Source organism: Elaeis guineensis, chromosome 8 (assembly GCF_000442705.2).
Source record: "Elaeis guineensis isolate ETL-2024a chromosome 8, EG11, whole genome shotgun sequence".
Taxonomy (NCBI): domain Eukaryota; kingdom Viridiplantae; phylum Streptophyta; class Magnoliopsida; order Arecales; family Arecaceae; genus Elaeis; species Elaeis guineensis.
The window spans coordinates 119,757,671-119,769,353 of NC_026000.2; the positions used below are offsets into that span (position 1 = coordinate 119,757,671).

The following is an 11,683-nucleotide window of genomic DNA, read 5'->3' on the forward strand; positions in this document are numbered from 1 at the left end:
GACCGAGGCTTTTTAAAATTGATTTTTAGATATTTTTGCTTGATTTTGCTCGGATTTTATGCCTGTAAAATTAAAAAAAATATATAAATTAAATTTTTATTAATTCTTCAATTATTTTAGTGCTTAAATTGCTTCATTAGTCTGACATCTATTTTTCATAAATATGCTCTAATTTTATTTTTTTTTAAATTATTTATTTTTATAAAAAAATTAATTTATTTATAAAATTAACTTTTTTTAGAAGATGTTAGCATCATTAATTATCAAAAATATCTAAAATAAATATACAAATATACAACTTATCATGGATAAAAATGGATGACCTTTAGGTTGATCCCTTCTGAATGGCACACCAACATGCATGATTTTTGGAGTGGCACGCAAAAGGGGTGATCCCTGGGATGTCTCATATAAAAAGGGCAACCCCTAGGTCATTCCACGCTGTTTCTGAGCCGAAATAAAAAGTCATTTTTTTGACTGAGAAAAAAGAGGCAACCCATGGGGCGACCTTTTTTTAGGGGTCGACCTAAGGGATGCCCCCTGCTATAAAAAAATCTACAATGGTGATGCTGTAGTTTTCCAGGCCAGTTTTGGACAGGATAGCGATATTTTTGGGCTTTGGGCTCTTCATAAAAATTGTAGCTCATGAAATTTATTTGAATTTAGACATTTGGACCACCTCATTTGGACTTTCTGGAAAGATTAAGATGTCCACGACAACTTTCTGAAGACCATTTCTTCCGATTCAAATATTAAGCTCATCAAAAACCTGCAAGAAGCCCAGAAGGTTGAAATCACATAATGCTGGAAATTATGTCTCATACATGAACATAAGCATTAATCATCATAATAAGATACTAAACATGCAAAATAGACTAAATGTAGGGAAAAATAAAATGTAGAATTATGCCTCTATCAAATTCCCTCACAGTTAACTTTTGCATTTCTTCGAGCAAATTAGGCTAGACAATTAACTAAACAAAACCAAACACAAACCACAATTCACTAATTCCCCCAATGACACCATACAGATATTATACACCATAATTCTTAAACAAAATCAAGAATTTAAACACCATAACACATCACGAATTAAACACACTCAACAAAATTAAGCTAAAAGAAACAAGAAGCTTTCATTTAAAAAGCAATTAACAAGTATGGTAGACACTCACACATCGCTCTTAATTCATTCAAGTATTTGAAAAGTAGAAAAGATTCACTCAAGATTCAATTCAAGCTAAATCACTACCATAAGCTTGCTTGCTCATCCAATCTCCATCACTTGTATCACATGCCACACATAGATCCAATGGTCTTTCATCAGGGTTGTAATGGGGCTTAGGTTCAAGCAGGAATCAAAGGATAATGAAGTTAAAACCCAAGAAACTAATAGAGCATTAAGACAAATTGGGTAAATTAAGACATTAAAGGCCCAAACATTCAAACATTCTAGTTTCTTTTTCTCATTCCTTCCTCTTGAAAACTATGTCTTGCAACTTTATTTTCTTTCTTTTTTTTTTTTTTCTTTTTTTTTTTTTTTTTTTTTGAGTAAATACATAGCAAGAACAACTTACTCCCATTACATTCCATTTTTCAAAATACAACATAACAATCAATAATAGCACCCCCACACTTATTCAATACACATTCTTGTCTCAAAATCCATTAAACAGTTTCCAATGCTCTACTAGCCTTGAGGTAGGTAAATCATAAGGAAAAATGCTTCAAGGCTCGTAAATAAGGGTTTCAATCAACAAAAGAGTTTAAAAGCTCAAAGTGGTTTCACTAAAGTCAGTTGATTCAAGGTTGGCCATTTAAGCTAAGTGGTTCAAAATCCTATATGCCATTATCATTTCTATGTGTGCAAATGAATTTAGTAATTTTGACTAGCATTTACAAGCAAGTTCTAGAGTAACCTAGCATGAATGAACACACTCACAAAGAAAATATGAGGTTGACATGTATGTTTCAATCTAAATCGGCTCAAAAGCTCACCCAAAAATGTTTTTGATCTACCAAAACAAGTTAATACTCTTCAAAATCAAGCTCAAGTCAAATTTAGCCTAAGTATGCAAGTGATTTGTTCAATCATGTTATGGCACTCTCATCTCAATTTAATCTAAGTTTATAGCACATGAATCCATAAACATCATTAGGGAAACAGCCTAAAAACACTCAAATACGAATTTTTTTTAAATTTTTTCTTTTTTTTCAAATAAATCAAAAATATGCATAATCCTCTCCCCCACACTTACAACTTACATTGTCCTCAATGTAAAGCTCAAATGCCAAAAATAAAAATAAAAACAAACACAATGCATACGAATATAAAAAGAGAAGGCATAAAGAAAGCAAATCCGATCATGGCCAGTTGGCCACTCTTGGGTTACCCCCCAAGCAGTGCATTTATTTAACGTCGTTAGCCTGACATTGTAATTCTCCTCAATCTGAATAAACTAGATCCTTCAGTTGCACTTCATTTATCGTATGCTCCTGAAAACCTTCATAAAATGGCTTGAGTCTATGTCCATTTACCATGAACATCTTGTTAGTTTCTAAGCTTTGAACTTCAATTACACATAAGGAAACACATTAGTAACCTTAAAGAGTCTAATCCAATGAGAATGTATTTATCAGGTATAATTTAAGTCACAAATTGTGAAGCAAGACTTTCTGTCCAACCACAAATTGCTTCCTAGCAATCATCTTATCATGAAATGCCTTGGTCTTATCCTTGTAAATTTTGAAATTCTCATATGCCTCAAGTCGTATCTCCTCTGATTCTTGCATTGCAGCTTCCTTTGCATACTGGCTTCATCCATATCCACGTTGCAACTCTTCACCGCCCAATAAGTCTTGTATTCTAGCTCGACGGAAGATGACATGACTTACCAAAGACCAACCTATAAGAAGACATCCCAATAGGTGTCTTATATGCTGTCCTATAAACCCATAATGCATCATTAAGTCTAAGGCTCTAGTCTTTTTTGTTCAGCTTCGCAGTCTTTTTCAAGATGGATTTTACTTCTCTATTGGATATCTCAGCTTGACCATTTGTTTGGAGGTGATAAGCTGTAGATGTTTTATGAAAAACACCACACTTCTTCAATAAAGCTTCGACTGTCTGATTGTAGAAATGAGTTCCTTGATCACTAATCATTGCTTTTGGTATGCCAAACCTGCTAAAAATGTTAGACCTGATAAAACCTACAATAGCTTTAGAGTCATTAGTTTTGGTGGTCTTTGCTTCCACCCATTTCAAAACATAATCCACTGCAAGCAATATATAAACAAAATCAAAAGATGAAGTAAATGGACCCATAATATCAATACCCCACAAATCAAAGATTTCACATACAAGTATAGGGGTTTGTACCATCTCATTCCTACAGGTTAAACCTCCATTCCTTTGACAATGTTCACAATTCTTGCAAAAAACATAAGAATCATGAAATAGTGTAGGCCAATAAAAATCACTATCTAATACTTTCCTAGCTGTTCTCTCAGGCCCAAAATGACCTCCACAAGCATAAGCATGACAAAAGATAAGGACGGACTGGATTTCAGAATCAGGCATACATCTTCTAATAATCTGATCTGAACAGTATTTCCACAAGTATGGATCATCCCACACATAATATTTTGCCTCGCTCTTAGGTTTGTCTTTCTTAGCTCTACTTATGTCATTAGGTAAGGTCCTACCGACCAAATAATTTATCAAATCGGCATACCAAGAAACCATACCTCACAGAGCAAATAATTGCTCATCAGAAAAAAAAAATTCTCGCAATGGCTCAAGATTCTTTTTCTCACCAATCTACTCAAATAATCAGCAACTAGGTTCTTAGCTCCCTTCTTGTCTTTGATTTCAAGATCGAACTCTTGCAAAAGAAGAATCCATCTGATTAGTCTATGTTTCGACTCCTTTTTTGTGAAGAGATGTTTCAAAGTTGCATGGTCAGAAAACACAATAACTATAGAGCCAAGCAAATATGATCAAAATTTATCTAATGCAAACACAATAGCCAAAAGTTCTTTTTCGATCGTAGAATAATTGCACTGAGCCGAATTGAGTGTTCTAGATGCATAATGAATCACATGAGATTGCTTGCCGACTCATTGCCCTAAAATAGCTCCTACTGCATAATTACTGGCTTCACATATTATCTCAAATGGCAAAATCCAGTCTGGAGGTTGAATCATGGGAGTTGTAGTTAATGCAGATTTTAACTTATCAAAAGCTTCCTTGCACTCTTAGCTGAACTCAAAGGACACCTCTTTTTGTAGTAATCTAGATAATAGCAGGCAATCTTCGAGAAGTCCTTAATGAATCTTCGATAAAAACCTGCATGGCCAAGAAAAGAATGCACTTCCCGCACACTTGTGCGGTATGATAAATTCACAACTAAATCAATCTTAGTCTTATCTACCTCTATACCTCTACTTGAAACAACGTGACCTAAGACACTTCCTTGTTTCACAATAAAAGACATTTTTAAAATTCAACATAAGGTTTGTCTCAATGCAACATTCAAGAACACAAGATAGATTATCCAAACAAGCATCAAAAGAATCACCATACACAGTAAAATCATCCATGAATATTTCAATGTAATTTTTTATTAAATCTGAACAAATACTCACCATGCATCTTTGAAATGTTCCTAGTGCATTACAGAGCCCAAAAGGCATCCTTCTAAATGCAAAAGTTCCAAATGGATATGTAAATGTGGTTTTCTCTTGATCCTCAGGTGCAATCACTATTTGATTATAACCAGAATATCATCAAGAAAATAGTAATGAGACTTACCTACTAGCCATTCAAGCATCTGATCGATGAATGGTAGAGAAAAATGACCTTTTCTTGTCACTGTGTTCAGCTTGTGGTAGTCTATCCACATACGCTATCCATCCTGAATTCTTATTGAACTAGCTCATTATCTTGACTCCTAACCACTGTTACTCCAGACTTTTTTGCACAACTTGAACTGGACTCACCCTTATGCCGTCTAAAATTGGGTATATGACTCCTACATCCAACAATTTCAAAATCTCTTTTTTGACCACCTCCATCATCATAGGATTCAATCTTCTTGGAGCTTCTCGGCTTGGTTTGACACCATCTTCCAATAGAATTCGATGCATGCATATTGATGAACTTATACTTTTAATATCTGCTATAGTCCATCCAATGGCGTTTTATGGTCCTGTAGCACTCTTATAAGCCTCTCTTCTTGCATCGAGGTCAAATCCTTTGTGATGATAACTGGTAATGTCTTATCACTTCTCAAGTAAGCATACTTCAAGTGAACAGAAAGAGGTTTCAGATCTAACACTGGTACCTGCACCACAGTAGGTAATAATTTTGAGTAGGATAGTGGCAACTCAATTTTACAAACATCATACCTTTTAGAAATTGAAGGCAATGATTGCAACGCCATAATCATCTCTTTAACTTCAGAACTCAGTTGCAACACTTTATCAGACTCCCTCAAATTTTGACTAAGCACCACCTCCAATTCATCCTCATCTCTTAATTCAAAATACTCTTATGTAAACACATCAACCACATCAATAGAAAATGCAGATTGAATATCACTAGGGTACCTCATTGCCTCAAATATATTAAATTTGACAATCTCTCCATCAAACTTATTGTAAGGGTACCATCATGAACATCAATCTTTGTTCTAGCTATTTTGAGAAAAGGCCTTTCTAACAAAATTACAGCAGGATTTGGAGAGGTACTGTCCTCCATATTCAAAATATAGAAATCAGCAAAAAAAATCAGCTCATTCACCTGCACCAAAACATCCTCAACTACCCCCTCAAGGTATGCATTAGAACGATCAGCTAACTGGATAACTACACTTTTTCTTTCAATGGATCCAATTTCAAAGATGCATAAATTGAATGTGGCATGACATTTATGGATGCACCTAAATCTAACATGGCATGTTCAAACTTAGTATTACCAATCACACATGGAATCGTAAATGTACCTGGATCCTTGCATTTTGGGGGTAATTTATGTTGAATTACTGCTAATATATTTTCTCCCACACTGATCTTCTTATCACCCCATAGCTTTCTTTTTGTAATGCATAACTCTTTAAGAAACTTAGCATACCTTAGGACTTGCTTGATGGCATCTAGTAAAGGAATGTTACTTCTACCTTCCAAAAAGTTTCAAGGATCTCCCTCTCTTGATCTTCCTTTTTAAATTTGGATAACCTACTAAAAAAAGAAAGAGGAACAGAATTAGTAAAATTATGCACAACAGGTTGAGATTTTACCTTGGAAAAATTCTTAGCATCATTTTTGGCCTCCTCCACTTGATTTTTTTTAGCCAAATCTAAAGGGTTTTGAATGGGGGCTTCATTTCTTTTCCACTTCGTAGTGTAATGGCACTTGCATTTTCACGTGGGTTTATGATTGTTTGAGAGGGCAATTTTCCAGAGCCTTGAGCCTCAAGCTTGGTCACTAATGTTGCCAGTGACTAATTTGCTTCTTCAAATGTTGAATGTTATTTTTTTGTCTCATATTGAAACTGTTGTGTATTGGTTGCTAGCACCTTAACAATCTCATCACATGACATATTTGGAGCCTGATTTGCTTGCTGCCTAGCTTGAAATGAAGGTTGGTACTGATTCCGAGCAGCTTGATTCTCATAGCTCAAATTTGGATGATCTCTCCATCTAGGTTGTATGAATTGGAATATGGATCATATTTGCGTTGGGGCTGTCCTGGAAAGCTCCTATGGCATTGGCTTGCTGGACTGATTATTTTTCTTGCAAAGTTGGACACATATCCATATCATGATCAATAATCGAGCAAATACCACATGCCTTGACTTACTGCATATTTCCTACAACAAATTGATGCATAAGAAAGGTTAGTTCTTCCACTCTTTGTTCAAGGGAAGATGTGCTTACCTCATTCACTCTCTTAGGTGTAAGATCCATCTTATCTCAAATTGTTGAGAATTTACTATAACATTGGAATCAGATTTTTCGCAGCTTCGATATTTTGTCCACCAAGGCACCTCCACTAGCTGCATCTATCATACTCCTATCCATTGGTAGCAAACCTTCATAAAAATATTGAATTAAGAGCTGATCACTAATCTAATGATGTGGGCAGCTCGCACATAATCTTTTAAATCGCTCCCAATATTCATACAATATTTCTCCATTATTTTGCTGAATACCACATATCTCCTTCCTTATGTTGGCAGTTCTGGAAGCAGGAAAATATTTTTCTAAAAACAACCACTTCATCTCATTCCACGAATCAATGGAGCCCGATGGAAAGTAGTACAACTAGTCCTTAGCCAAGTCTACTAAGGAAAATGAAAAAGCTCGCAGTTTGATTGTCCTTCTGAAATTCCTTATGATTTCATATTTGAACACACCACATAGAACTCCTTCAAGTTCTTGTGTGGATCCTCCCCTGCAAGACCACAAAGGTGGGTAATAAATATATTAATCCCGATTTTAGTTCAAAAGTAGCATCTAATGTAGGGTACTCAATACACAAAGGCTGTTGATTTAAATTATGGGCAGCCAACTCATTTAAAGTTCTATTATTTGCAGCCATGACTTCCTCTACTTCTGAACCACTAGAGGAACCGTTAGAAACTGATTCAAGAGCTATGTTGATACCTGATGAAGAAACAAGCGCTCTCTTAGGTGTTGAAGCTTGTTCTGCCGAATTTTGCCTAGCTTCTCTCCTTAATCTGTGCAAATTCTTTCAATTTCTGGATCAAATTTTAATTCACCAGAATGAGAGGTTCGAGTCATAAAGCATAAACACTCAGAAAATTTGCCATTGAAGTGCTTAATTTAGACCTGCAAACCGCAAATCTTCACAAACATAATTAAGGCAGCACTATTTATTAATAGGAATCACCAAATTAAATTATAGAATCAATGAGAACACACAAATTGATCAAAAATCAGTCCCCAACAACAGTGCCAAAATTTTGATGCTGCGATCTTCCATACCAGTTTTGGATAGGATAGCATGTTTTTGGGCTTTGGGCTCTTCACAAGAATTGTAGCTCATGAAATTTATTTCAATTTAGACTTTTGGATCACCTCATTTGGACTTTCTGGAAAGCTTAGGATGTTCACTATAACTTTTTAAAGACCATTTCTTCCAATTCAAATATTAAGCTCACCAAAAACTTGCAAGAAGCCCAGAAGGTTGAAATCATATAATACTGAAAATTATTTCTCATACATGAACATAAGCATTAATCATCACAATAAGACATTAAACATGCAAAATAGATTAAATGTAGGGAGAAATAGAATGTAGAATTATGCCTCTATCAAACGGTTAGTTTTTCTGTCCGATTTTGACGCATTAAATGCTTTATAAATCCTCTCCAACGGCTCTAAACAACTAGTAAACCCTCTCTAACATTGATTGAGGAGATAAAGACATTCAAATAAGGAAAAAATCAAGACTTATTAAGAGAAAAAAAATTATTCAAAAGAGTTTTCAGCTTTAAGTCAAAAGAAAGCTTTCAATTCAAGTTCCACCATCTCTCCAAGACTCGTTCAACTCTCCATTCCATCAGAGGGTGTTCATAAAAGCTTCTTCATTATTGTGTAAAGTATTTTTACTATTTTATTGTGCTCATTGAGGAACTAATTTATGTTTATCATCGTAAATCAACTTTCTCTTGCTTGCTATTTTGAGTTTGAATTTTACGGGATTTCAAAACTTGAGAAGGTTGATCCGAATTTGAATCAAAATGTAAATAGGCATACAAATGGGTCGGGTCAAACTGGATCCTGAGTGATCCCGCTCGGATCCGATTTTTTGATCGGGTCTTGATATTGGATCTATACCCATCTCGATAAAAAATTAGATTGGATCAGGTCCATGGTTGAATTTATTGACCCATTAGATCATTCGAATCGGGTCAGATCTATATATAATTTGGTCCCAATCAATGAAATGCGGATCCAGTTTGGGTCAATCGGATCACGGGTGTAATTTATTTGAAACCTACCATCAGGAATACTAGTGCTAGATGACAACTAAGAAAAGCCTCTTTTCTTTTTTTCCTCCAATCCTCTAACTGTAGCTTCTAATAATTAATTATATTGGAAAGCAGAGGAAAACAAGCATTTTTTAGATGAATCAAGATTCCAAAAGTCCACAAAAAAAAAAAAAAAATATATATGAATTTTATATAATCATATAATTGTCCCAATCTAAAACATCATACAAGGAGAATACTTATATATGGTTAAAAATTAGACTGCATATATTGTGGATGACACAATATCTGTGCACATTAGAGCATGCTCTAAAATTTCTTAAAGTCAACAAAACAAAGTTAAAATTCAAGAAGCCCTCTTGCTTTTGTACCTCATGGCACAGTAAACATAAACCAAAAGGTTTAGAAAACTAAGCTCAACAAAAAGTCAGAAGAAGTAATCGAGATGCTTTTCATTTAAGTTATCAGGAATCCATCTAGTATTTTCTCCTCGGTTGTTATAGATATTACAACGGTCAGAATAAAAGAACTGAATGTTTCGAAAAATTTTTAGTTTTAGAGATTTTTGGTTTGAAAATTGGATGGGGAAGACGGAAGGATTTGAAAAATTTTGGCCCAAGCCCAAATTTTATTTGGGTGAGTCACTCTAAGTGGGTTCGAGTCCTATATTTAGATCCGATCGGGTCGGATTGGATCGGGTCATATATCTTAAGATCCAAATTAACCCAAAAATCTCATGGCCGGACCAAGTCGGGTCGGATCAGGTCCAAATTCAGAAAATCCACACCCGACTCAGAAAAGGGAACATGTCCAATTTTTGAACCCAACCCGGCTCCATGGATCTTTTAAATGGGTTCGAATTGGATCTAACTGGATCGGATCTGGTCAGATCACAAATCAACTTGACCCATCTGCAGCCTCAAGTGTAAAGGGTTGGCTTGTATTCAAAAAATAAGTGTCTAACTTGGGATAACTAGGATTGATGGGATCTGATGGTGTAATCATTGAAAATGATTAGTAAATTGAAATTTTCAAGTAGGAGCTTGGAGAGTGAATGTATGTACAAGATTGACACCGAATCAGTATAAACCTTCTTGTTTGTGATGTGTTGATCTTTCTTATTATTTTTTTACATTAATTTCTTACTTAATTGTATTAATATCCGACATATCTTTTGCTTTTGTCTTTGCACATCACATATCATATTCAAAGCATAATTTTTGTGATTCACTCCTCACTTAAATTTTTAGTAACCCAACTCACCTCCCCCTGGGGTTGCATAGTTGGACAACATATGTAAATGATCTTTCAACAATTAATTCAATCATATTACTCAATCTTTATTTTAATCTTTTATTCTACAAGTAGTTATAAATTTTCAATCATAGTCTATACCATACTCCTACCGTAGTTCAATATTATATCCTATTGTAACCCAGTATTTTATCATTCTATTATAGTCCAGCACTATACCATATCCAATTCCATCTCCTTTGATGCTTTGAACGATGGTGTAATGTAATAAAAGTCCTTAAAATTCAATGCATAGACGCATGCTATTCTCTATCTTCCATTCAATCAATATCTTTCCGACTAGTACAATACTGATGGCACACTTATGCATACATCCACCTGTTACTAGAAAAAGTTTGGTAGTGCATCCTCTACCAATCAACTGAGTTTCTTGGAATTCCAAATACATCCACCTGTTACTAGAAAAAGTTTGGTAGTGCATCCTCTACCAATCACTGAGTTTCTTGGAATTCCAAATTCTCTGACTCATGTCCGAAACAAGGCGGGAAGGATGGCAATAGGAGATCAGAATATCTTAGAGACATCAAAGAAAAGGATGTGATTGCCTTTTGCACCACCTTATATGCAAGTTTTGAAGCTTGATGGCGCCTAGTGGGACCTTACAACTAGTTCCATCCCCACCACATCCCACTTCTTCCGAGTGATGAAATGTCTCACCAAGAAAGAAGATTGCACCGGTCCATACCCACCGCTTCCCGATTTTTTCAAGTGACGAAATATTCCACCAAGAAAGGAGATGGCTACCTCCCTCTCTATATCCAATGCCACTTCTGTCACACATCCAAACTTCCCGTATCCCACTCTTGGAACCATCCATGGCACTAACTCCATTATTGCTGTTGGTCAAAGTATTTTGTAATTTGCCACCATTTGGCATAAAAAATCTAGACCAGCGACTGATAAAAGTCTTTTGCTCTTCATGTGACATTCAAAGGTGCTATGCAAAAGATAATTTTGCGCTTTTGAAGCAAGCAGTTCACTGATGATCAAGGCTTGGATGGTGAAAGTATTTGAATAGAAGAATTCTTATAGTCAAGATGCTTGGATTATCCACAGTAGAAATAACAAATTGTGCATAAACAGGTGATCTTGTCATTTAGGGCTTGTATCTGTTTGTTTTCATGCTTGCAGGCCTCAACCTCACAAGAAAACAAAGATTTGTTTAGAAGCCATTATATTACATGGAGAGATGTTTTCTTGAGAAGGGCCAGTTTTGGCAATTTGAAACTACAGTGCATCCTGCTAAGAATTGCAGATTAGCTCTGATGAAGTTCAATTTTAATATTAAGATATATTCTTTCTCATCTACCATTTTTTCTTTTCTTTTTTTCCCTATGTGCTACTCCATAT

General features: G+C 35.2%; 1 non-coding gene and 1 pseudogene across 1 annotated transcript; one reads left to right on the forward strand and one right to left on the reverse strand.

Annotated features, from left to right (window-relative positions):
- Positions 1–2,980: 2,980 nt before the first annotated feature.
- On the reverse strand, positions 2,981–11,164 carry LOC109506166 (uncharacterized; annotated as a pseudogene).
- LOC114914470 (small nucleolar RNA R71) lies at positions 7,129–7,235 on the forward strand. Its single transcript, XR_003801727.1, has one exon. It is a non-coding gene; the product is annotated as a small nucleolar RNA R71 (small nucleolar RNA).
- Positions 11,165–11,683: the final 519 nt, after the last annotated feature.